At 42.6% G+C, this 11811-nt stretch overlaps 1 pseudogene; it reads left to right on the top strand.

Moving 5' to 3' along the window:
* The first annotated feature begins 10606 nt into the window (after nt 1–10606).
* On the top strand, nt 10607–11092 carry LOC121055317 (annotated as a pseudogene).
* Nucleotides 11093–11811: the final 719 nt, after the last annotated feature.

Raw genomic sequence — 11811 nt, 5'->3', positions numbered from 1 at the left:
ATACCTTCTAATAACCATCTATTCCTTATTTGTTAAGGGACACCATAATCTTTTCTTATCAATATTAAACTCTACTGAGCAACTTAGAAATACTTAATTTCTAGGACGGATGTATTAACATATTGAAAGCCTCCTTTTTTTTTTGGCTGAGTTGGTCCAAGCAGGGCAACTAGATTGTATTAAGATGAAAAAGGGAAGTTTTACAAATACAAAGTTACAACGACAGCAGGGTGTCGACTGTCGCAATTAGCCGTGGTGGTCGAAAACTCTGAAGAAATTAAACCGACCTGTTGGTTGATTTATCGGTTAGCCGATATTTAGGAAAGAATATAACCACCGTAATCCTATCCGTAATCCATCTCTAACTCTGAAATTCGTAACCCTTGTGGGCCGTAACTGCGATCGGTGGTTACGGGTCAGAATCGGATTAGGAAAAGCCCTCGAGGCCCACCAGTGCTATATAAAAGAAGAGGAGCCCACGGGGACGCTCGTGTCGCTTATTCTCTAAACCAGAAATTCGAAATCAAGCTCTCCCGATCAGAGAAGCGCTGGAAGGGTTTCGTGCGGCGATTCCAGGGCAGTGCCGTTGGAGACCCGAAGGTCGGAGATTCAAATCAGATCACCGGCGAACTAATCTTGCCGGAGACGAAGGAAAGAAGCCGGAATTGAAGAAAAGAAAAGAAGGGAATCAGATGGCTTCATCTGCAGGTTATTTAGTTTTCCGCATTTGAATTAATCGGTGATCATGTACTGATTAGGGTTTAAATTCGTAATCTATTGTTTATGATTGAATTGAATTATCTAACATTGTGAATCCACAGCGGGTGAGCAGGTGGTTGACATCCTCAGAATGCATGAACGGAGCAGAGGGCACAGGTTGTCCACATGAAGAAACGGACACATGAAGAAAGCCTCTTTGGCTTAAAGTAGGACAATAGAACAGATAGAAAAGTATATTTCTCGAAAACATTTTACAGTGATTACAGCCTTACATCAGTTATTTACCAGCAGCCTTGTGGACGAGTTACACAGAGAGATAAAGTGCAGTAAGTTGCATGTCGTTCACATGACTAATCACCATTTTCTCGTGGGCATGTAGAACCAAAATTGACATTCTCTTGTACTGCTGATAAAAAAAAAAAAGGATTGCAGACGCAGCTAGAGCTGAAGAAACTATATTTTGGTTAAGTTGATGGAATTAAACAAAGGACGTAACATTAACATATATACATATATTTTTCAGCTAACGCATGCATACCAACTAAATTAGTCCAGGGATTACGTATGCATCGAGATAATAAGCAGCACGCTAGCTACTAAAGCACTGAAATTAGGTAGCATATATATATAGCAGCATGATGCAGGAGCAGAACAACCAAAGTAGCATATATAGCAGAAGCTGGTAGTAATCTTCTTTCCTTGCAAAATGTTAGCGTGCCAGCTAGTTATATATAGATTCTGATTAGTGATTAGGAAGACGCCGGCGCGGAGGACGAGGACGAGGACGAGGATGAGGACGAGGTGTGCACAGCTTCAACCTGTGGCTGTAACTCGGCCAGACCTGTCGGCAGAGGTCGAAGAGCGTGGCGTCCTGTGGAAGGCGGCGGGCGGCGGGTGGCCTGTAGAGCTCGTCCAAGTACCTGTCCTTGAGGTTGTTCACCTTCTTGTACAGGTCCCTCGCGGGGAAACTCTCCCGGCTGAGTCGATGCTGCAGTTCACCAAAGAGCGCGCGCCCCGACGGTAGCCCCTCGCCGGCCTGGCGGTGAGCGGCGAGTGCGGTGAGGATCCGGACCTGGTCACAGAAGGGCCAGTTCTCTCTGCGCCTCTTCTTCCTCGCCGGCTCTTCTTCCTCCTCGCCATCGTCGGAGGAGAGGACAATGGGGCCAGGAGCGGAGCCGCCGGATGAGTCGCCGTCGGAGGAGATGACGATGGGGCCGGATGAGTCGTCGTCGTCAGGGGATGATGGTGCGCTGGAGCGGATGGTGGGAGCCATCGCCGTCGCCGGTGGGTGAGGTGACTTTGGAGGTAGGTAGAAGAGAATGCGAAGAGACTCTGGCTATCGTCGGTACAATATCAATATGGCGGCTTTGTTTATGTTCTTAATTAATCCTGGAGTCTTATTTTTATTAATTGTGAAATAAAGAGTGGTTTGGATTAATTGTGATGGAAAATTGGCAAGTGTGAGAGAAGCGTGTGTTTACTAATGAGGTTCAGGTCGCGAAATCTGTGCCCGCAAGACGATGGTTCGGATTGTTTGTGTGTAGGTGTTTGGGGTCAACCTTGGTCAACGACAGATCGGGATCAAACTTAAGAGGAGTTGTGGTCTCTCATGATCGAGAACGTCGGGTGATAGGGTGGGATACAGGCGCGTACGTAAAAACGGACATCGTGCGGAAGTGCCGGAATTTGCGAAGGAAAATCGAAGAAGAGAATGAGCAGTACAAGTGCATGGCTGAATGCATACTCATGTTCATGGCAGCATGCATACGTATGTACGTTCATCTAGTTAACTGGTTGGTGCAAGAGAGCAACGTGGATCGGCTGGGTCAACATGTATGAGTGCACGAACTGGTGCTAGCTAGCTTGGGAGCAGGCCGACCGGCCCATGCGGCCTGGTCGGGAGGAGGCAAGCGCGCGCGCTAAATCGCGTACTCGCGGGAGCGGCGTCGCTGGCATGCGGGCCCGGCGAGAAAGGAGGACGTGCGCGCATGTGTTGTACCGAGCTGGAGCACGGGATCCACCAGGACACATGGCGGATGGCGATTGGACCTCCTTGGAGTGGTGGCCAAGGAAGCCAGATCTTCTATGGAGAAGACTGATGTGTGTGATTCTATATGACCTCTCGATGTGGTCTAATCTAGAGCGTTTGATCTATAGATCGAACGGCCGTGAGGACTTGGAGTAGCCGCTAAGTTTTAGGAGTATTTTGGTCATTTTGCAATGGAGGATTAGCCCTATAAATAGGGGAGGAATGGTTGCTTGAGTTGCTAACTTTGTGATGGAATGAAAAATGTTTTCGAGAGTGGTTTGTTACTCTAGCTTGTGTTGGCTAGATGTGACGATAACTCTCATGAAAAATTGTTAAGCTTGTGAACCAAGCTTTGTAAACTTCGTTTCAAGAAATGGAATTTGAAGTTTACTTGTGAAATAAAATTTTATTTATCGCATTTAAATTTTACGCTTCCGCATTTAAATTCCTGTCGATTTTTTCCGCTGTTTTATTTTTGATATCTCCATTCCTATCCTCCTATTTTCACGGAGATATCTTTTTCGGAATTTTTGAACAAATTGGAATTTGTTCTTTTCAGGGGTAGTTAAACTATTGCTATGTTCACCCCCCTCTATAGCCTAATTCGATCTCACAATTGGTATCAGAGCCCGGTTATAGTTCGTTGTTACTTAACCGTGGCAACGAACTGAATATAGGCTATGGAGAAGTACTCGACTAAACCGTTCATTTTTTATTGTGGCTCAGATTTTATGTTGTGGAAGGCTCGAATGGAATCTTACCTCCAGGGGTTAGGGTTCAAGGAATGGCAGAGTGTTACCACTGCCTACCAAATACCCAAGGATACCTCAAATCTCACGGCAGATGCCGTTGCAAAATGGGAGGCAAATTACCGAGCTCGAAATGCGCTTCTTGCTGGGTTAGGGTCTAGGGAGTTCAGCAGATTGAACCACCTCAAGACTGCTAACGAAATCTAGAAAAATCTATGCTCCTTCCATGAAGGAAGCAAGGAGATTAAATTGGTTCATCAAAACCAATTCCAGAGGGAATACCAGCGATTTGAGATGAATCCTAGATAATCTATTGATGAGTACTTTAAGAGATTTGAGAAGATTATTTCAAACATGAGGTCTGTCGGTCTTGAGCTTGATGCAAATAAAAAGGCTCGACAGCTCCTCAACAATCTTGATCTTAGACTTTGGGCTATGAAAGTTACATCCATCACAGAAAGTGCACGTTTGAGCTCCCTCACTGTGGAAGCGCTTTACTCTAAGTTGAAAACCCACGAGATGGAAATTTTCCATCGCAAAGGGCAAAAACACTTGATGGAACTTGTAGCTGAGCCTTACTCTAGCACTCGTGCTAATGAAACTACTTTGGTGTGTGGTAGCATCTCACTTGCTGCATTACACTCCATCTCTGACAAGCAGATAGAGAAGATCTCTGAAGATGATCTTGCTCTAATAGCTCGCAAATTCTCTAGGGCTTACAACAATGTGAGGCACAAAAAGAAAGGAAGGAGTGGCAATGCTCTCAACTGTTTTGAGTGTGGAGAGCCAAACCACATATGTGCCAATTGTCCAAATTTGAAAAGTAAGAATGAGAAGATGTCCAAACAGCCTAAGGGCCAAAGGCGTGGGAGCCGGAAGGAGGGATTGCAAACGGCGATCAACAAAGTACTTGCCGCGCTCGAGGAGGTGCAGCTCAGTGACGTCGACTCGGACTCTGACGACGATCGTGACAAGGCCAAGAAGGACAAGGAGTTCGCCGACATGTGCTGCTATGCCGACGATCACTTCATCAACATGTGTCTCATGGCACTTGAGGACAAGGATGACTCAATAGAGCATCCTAAGGTACGACCCTATGATTCCCTCTCCCTTGATTATTCTGAAAATGACATCAATGAACTGTCTTGTGATGATGATTATTCGAGTGATGACTTGAATGATGATGACATTAGTAGAGAAAGAATGGCTAGGTTGATGACTACTCTCACTAAAAAATACAAGCTATGTGGTGCTAAAATTGAGAAACTAAAATCTGAAAAAGATGATATGTTAGTAGAAATTGCTGGGTTTCATTCTATGATTCCTGAGGATGATGAGTGTTCTTCTTGCAAAAACTATCTTGCTGAAATTGCTCTTCTCAAGTCTAGAAATGATTCTTGTGCCTTAGGAGCTAGGACGACTGCTAGTGTTAAAAATGCTTGCTCAAAATGCTATGAATTGAAACTTGATATTGGTTTGCTTGAAATAGAGCTAAAAGAAATGAAAGAAAAGCTTGATCATGATAAGTCTAGGAATTGTGGAATTTGTCAAAATCTTGCTAGTGAGAATGATGAACTTGAAAAGAAATTTGGTTTGCTTAAGATTAGGAACAATTTGCTAGAGCTCATGACAACTAAAACTTTTGTTGAAACTTGTTTCTCAAATTGTGCTAATTTAGAAGCTGAGCTAAAACATATTAAAAGTGTTGTTGAGTCTCATGCTTCTTGTGCTTCTTGCATCTCTCTTAGACAAGATCTTGGTTCTGTTAAGAAAGAATGTGCTAAAAAGAAGGAGCAGCTAGCCATTCTAGAGCATGATCTTGCAGCTGCTAAGAGTGTGTCAAGAAAGATGAGTCCCTAGGTGTCCTAGAGAGAGAGAAAATCTACTTACAGCAATCTTTAGAAAAATTTGCCCAGGGAAAGAAAAAGCTCAATATGATCCTAGACCAATCCAAGGTGAGCAAGTTCAACCAGGGTTTAGGCTATGATTTTGCTGAGTCTTTGAGGATAGGAGGGCATGAGATTCTTGGCTTTCAGGGTGGTGTTATAGAGTTAGCTGAAAAACCTACTGTTTTCAAGTTAGCTGGATTCTTAGATAGCTCTAGCTCTAGTAAACCGAAGCCTGTAGAAGCTGAGAAAGAACCCAAGCCTGTAGAAGCTGAGAAAGCATCCAAACCTGTAGAAACTCGTAAAGAACCTGAGCCTACAAAAGCTAAGAAAGAACCCAAGTCTATAGAGAAAACCAAGTATGAATGCACCTTCTGTGGTAAGTCTGGTCACTTGGTTGAGTTCTGCTTTAGAAGGCCAAGAAAGAGCGACAAGAGCGTCTTAGGACTTTGATTTCCATGCGTGGAGATCCTAGAGTTCCTGAGAGGTTTGAGTGCGCTTGTCACTGTCGTTCAAGTGGTGTATCTCGCTTTCCTCGCCGAGATGTGCACTCTCGACGTGACTTGGCAGGGTTGGAGCAGAACAGGTGGGACCAACATGTGCATCATACTATTGGTTATTCTAACTTTGGTTGTACACCTTGATTGAGACAGTACTGGATTCCTAGGTCTTTTCTCATTAACCCCAGTGCTAGATCAACGAGGGTTATTGCTTCTCACTTCTAAGATCTTGTAGGGAGGTAGATGGACACTTGGCTTTGATCTTTTTGTTGCAGGTCATGCCATGTGATCCTTTACCTCTTGATGGCACTTAGACCGGGCTTGTACGACTCCGTGAGCCTGGTTGCAGCATCTAGGCTGGACTTTTGCATGTCTGCGTATCTTTTGCCAGGTCAGTTGATGCTTACTGCTTTTGCACTTACTTTCTTCAATTCCATGCTTTGTGTTTAATCTGATCGACAAGTTTTGAGGGAGAGTGTGTGTTCTTTGATGATTTGACTTCTCAGTTGCCTTTTTGAGCTTCTTGTTAGCTTGATCTTCTTGGCCGAGTCTCTTGATTTCTTCCTGTATCTGCTGTTGAATTGTCTTGATGCCCTATGAGCTATATGCAGTGACATGGGTTGACATTAAGAGATTCACTGAAACTGGTTTGGTTTATTCCATATGGCTTCAGTTCAGGGGGAGTTCTGTGCTTTGCTCTGCAGTTACACCTAGTGCATCATGTTTAAATACTCATCTTGCATTCTATCATGTTTTCTTGCATGTGAGCTTTGCATTTTATCTCTTTCACATCACTATGTTTTGCATGCTTTACATATGCGCTGGTTTGATCCTTTGTCTAGCTCTGATGTGCTCTAGTAGCTTGTATGAACACGACATGTTTAATCAAGTGCGTTGAAACTTGCCTAACTTGAACTTTCACATAAACATAAATCTTGTGCAAGTGCTTTTTCTAAGAGTTTGCTTAAATTGAAGTTTCTTTCTCATACTTATGCCATGCTTTACCCCTTCTCTGCAATAGTTGTACATGTTGTCGGAAAGCTTTGCTATGGTCCATGTTTTGAATCTTTCATGCTATCTATGTCATCTTTGGCTCTTGCCCGGACCACTGAGTGCGTTCTACGTGCGAGTAGTACCGAAGATAGCACGGAGACTACCTATAATGGGAACTCCAGCTGGATGTTCTGATTGACCAAATCAGAAGTACCATCGCAATTGTGCTATTTTAAAAAAATGTGTCTGTGATGCCGCATAAAAAAATGATGATTGGGAAAAAAAATGATGATGACGTGCTTTTCTTGAAAAACATGGTTGATTCTTCATGGACTTTGACCTAGCACGTCAAGCATGGGCATTTTGTGGAGTTGGAGTCTTCATTGCATTCTTATGTGGTCGATTGCTTCTTCTTAAGTCTCCTTTAGAATTTGCATTGCACACTAAGCTACTTATTTCAGTTGAAAGCTTCTATTGTTGCTTGTGATACAATCTTCCTTCTATATGCCATGATTCATACTTCTTTTGCTCATACATAGCTAAATTTGGGCACTTTCTTGCACTTATGTGGTTCATGCAACTCATTTTGATGTTTTTAGATAACTTTCAAAGCTCACACAATTTACATTGTGCATCTTTCATCATTTTGCATATGCTCTTTTTGTCTTGATGGCATCATTGTCAAAGGGGGAGAGATTTATGCAATCTTTGAAAATTAAAAAATATTTAATATTTTCTGTCACTTGTTTTTAAGTTTTCATCTCTTTGACCAAGTTTGACTTTTGGCAAATCTTTTGCTTTTAAATTTTCAAATCATTAAAACTCTTCTTTAGTGTTGCCAATGTTTTCATCAAGGGGGAGATTGTGAAACCAAGAGTGATTTGGATTAATTGTGATGGAAAATTGGCAAGTGTGAGCGAAGCGTGTGTTTACTAATGAGGTTCAGGTCGCGAAATCTGTGCCCGCAAGACGATGGTTCGGATTGTTTGTGTGCAGGTGCTTGGGGTCAACCTTGGTCAACGACAGACCGGGATCAAACTCAAGGGGAGTTGTGGTCTAGCATGATCGAGAACGTCGGGTGACAGGGTGGGACACAGGTGCGTACGTAAAAACGGACATCGTGCGGAGGTGCCGGAATTTGCGAAGGAAAATCGAAGAAGAGAATGAGCAGTACAAGTGCATGGCTGAATGCATACTCATGTTCATGGCAGCATGCATACGTATGTACGTTCATCTAGTTAACTGGTTGGTGCAAGAGAGCAACGTGGATCGGCTGGGTCAACATGTATGAGTGCACGAACTGGTGCTAGCTAGCTTGGGAGCAGGCCGACCGGCCCATGCGGCGTGGTCGGGAGGAGGCAAGCGCGCGCGCTAAATCGCGTACTCGCGGGAGCGGCGTCGCTGGCATGCGGGCCCGGCGAGAAAGGAGGACGTGCGCGCATGTGTTGTACCGAGCTGGAGCACGGGATCCACCAGGACACATGGCGGATGGCGATTGGACCTCCTTGGAGTGGTGGCCAAGGAAGCCAGATCTTCTATGGAGAAGACTGATGTGTGTGATTCTATATGACCTCTCGATGTGGTCTAATCTAGAGCGTTTGATCTAGATCGAACGACCGTGAGGACTTGGAGTAGCCGCTAAGTTTCAAGAGTATTTTGGTCATTTTGCAATGGAGGATTAGCCCTATAAACAGGGGAGGAATGATTGCTTGAGTTGGTAACTTTGTGATGGAATAAAAAATGTTTTCGAGAGTGGTTTGTTACTCTAGCTTGTGTTGGCTAGATGTGACGATAACTCTCATGAAAAATTGTTAAGCTTGTGAACCAAGCTTTGTAAACTTCGTTTCAAGAAATGGAATTTGAAGTTTACTTGTGAAATAAAATTTTATTTATCGCATTTAAATTTTACGCTTCCGCATTTAAATTCCTGTCGATTTTTCCGCTCTGTTTTATTTTCGATATCTTCATTCCTGTCCTCCTATATTCACGGAGATATCTTTTTTGGAATTTTTGAACAAATTGGAATTTGTTCTTTTCAGGGGTAGTTAAACTATTGCTATATTCATCCCCCTCTATAGCCTAATTCGATCTCACATTAATTTGTTTATGTATATACTTAGGCCGTGTTTAGTTCCCAAAATCATTGTCCAAAAACATCACATCGAATCTTTGGACACCTAAATGGTACATTAAATATTGATGAAAATTAAAACTAATTAAACATTTATGAATAAATCGTGAGACAAATCTTTTAAGACTTATTAATACATGATTAGCCATAACTGCTATAGTAACCAATATGTGCTAATGACGGATTAATTAGACTTAAAAGATTCGTCTCGTGATTTTCAAGCAGAATCTGAAATCTGTTTTATGATTAGACTACGTTTAATACTTTAAATGTGTGACCGTACGTATTGACCCATCTCCCAATTTTTTTTTGAAAATAAAACATCACATCGAATCTTTTGACACCTAAATGAAGCATTTAATATTGATGAAAATTAAAACTAATTACACAGTTATGGGAAAATCGTGAGACGAATCTTTTGAGACTAATTAGTACATGATTAACCATAAGTGCTATAGTAACCAACATGTGCTAATGATGGATTAATTAGACTCAAAAGATTTGTCTCATGATTTCCAGGCAAAATCTGAAATTTGTTTTATAATTAGACTACGCTTAGTTCTTTAAATGTGGGGAGAATTCTCTGTATACCACTGAAATTATACCCGGTTCTTTCTATGCCATGCAAAAAATTAAACTTACCTATATGCCATTCACTTAATTATTTCTGCCTTATGTGCCATTGCTATTAACTTTTCCATCCAACTCCGTTAACTAATAGCATTTTGCTTACGTTTCTTTTATGCCTCTACATGCCAAATGAACATAGAATTGAAAATTGATATTTTTGAATAAAATTTGAAATTAGTACAACAATAAAGAAAATTTCAAAATTGAAAATTGATATTTCGAATAAAATTTGAAAATTGCTGGCAATAAAGAAAATTTCAAAATTCTCATGGTTAATGTGCTAAGGTGTGGCAAGAACGGGTCATCTGGCATATAGTGACATAAAGGAATAAAGGAACGTAAGCAAATTTTTCAAATTTTCAATTCACGTTGCGGGTCATTTCAAATTTATCCGAAAATATTAATTTTCAAATTTTATTTGAAAATATTAATTTTCAATTCTGCTATCTTAATTTCAAATTTTATTCGAAAATATCAATTTTTAATTCAATGTTTCGGGTCATTTGGCATGTAGTGGCAGAGGAACATAAGCAAAATGCTATTAGTTAACGGAGTTGGATGAAAAAGTTAACGGCAGTGGCATATAAGGCAGAAAAAATTAAGTAAATGACAAAGAGGGAAGTTTGATTTTTTTATATGATTAGAAGGAACCGGGTAAATTTGAGTGAATTCTCTGTTAAATACGTGACCGCGTCCCAATTTTTTTTTAACTAAACGGGGCCTTAACTGAAAACGAATAGTGACTGGATTGGATTATGCGCGCGAAGAGCGGTGGTTGCCCGCCAAGTGCCACTGCTAATTAGTCCACTCTACTGACAGACTGCAGCAAGTACTGCTACTACACTACTCTGCGGGGACTCTCTGCTTGCCCCCAGCCACAGCAATCTCACACGCCGGCCATGGCTCCCATCATCTCCTCCTCCTCCGGCTCCTCCTCCTCCTCCTCCTCCTCCTCAGCCGTTGTCCTTTCCTCCGCCGTCGCAATCGTCCTCTCCTCCGTCAGCGGTGATGACGAGGCGGAGGCAACGAGCCGGCTGAGGAGGGGGCCCTACCGCCGCTGGGCGGTGGACGACGAGATCAAGATCGTCGACACCATTGCCTCTCTGCGGACGGAGAACATGGGCCACCCGCCGGCAGCCGCCGTGCTCCTCCGGGCGCTCCAGGCCGCGCGCCCGCCGCTGCTCCGCCGTGGCCTCGACGCCTCCGCCCTCTCCCAGAAGGTGTACAACCTCAAGAAGAAGTTCATAGCGGCTGCAGCCACCAACGGCAGGAAGCGCCTGCGGAACAAACGCAACAAAGTGCTCTACAAGCACGGCAAGAAGGCATGGCCGGAGGAGCTGCGGCGGGCTAAGGCTACTGCCGCAGCAAACACCGTCCGTACATCCTGCGGCGGCAGGAGGGTCGGTTTCTGATCCATCCATCTCCTCCATCGCCATCACACACTACTAGTTTAATTAATATCCTTTACTGTTTATATATATGCAGCTCCATTATATAATCTCACCATTATATAATATATATATATATGCTTGTTAATTAATTTGTGACCCCAAGTTAAGTATGTATGTATGTTTATAGGGCGTGCAAATGTCGCTGCTTAGCTAGAAATGGCTTAATTAGGTACTTAGACCTTATCTTGTATTTATCACCTCTTTATTAAATATAATGTCAAGTACTATGTTTGGATTCTGGAGTGTATCTCTTCTGTTTATTTGAGCGTGTTATTAGTACTCTAGCTACTTAACTACTATTTTCTGGTGCCAATGGCAAGTTTAATTTACTTCCATATCTCAGCATTGGAAGTTGTAGATTGTACCATGCTAGCTAATTAATCAGATTCTGAAGAAAAATTACAAGTGCCATGGAATTCCACATCTTCCAAAAGCATGGAGCCCTATATCTGCCATTTTCCTTCAATTAGTGAAGTAAGCTAAGTAATATGTAATTGCTGCTAGCTATGACATGAACAAATTCAGGGTCAGAGGAGATAAACGTACAGATCCACACAGGTATATACCTTCCCCTGAATCATAGGACATGATTTAGCTTATTCTTCTTGATTGATCACCAGTTGGTGTCACCTCTGACCTCTCTATATAATAATATGTGGAGTCTGAGATAGCTGGTATTAACTATCAGAGTTCGATTCCGATGCATGTGCTTTCATGAATTT

This window comes from Oryza brachyantha, chromosome 9 (genome assembly GCF_000231095.2).
Source record: "Oryza brachyantha chromosome 9, ObraRS2, whole genome shotgun sequence".
NCBI lineage: Eukaryota > Viridiplantae > Streptophyta > Magnoliopsida > Poales > Poaceae > Oryza > Oryza brachyantha.
Note: the sequence above shows the minus strand (reverse complement) of the source record. Positions and strands in the feature narration are given on the sequence as shown.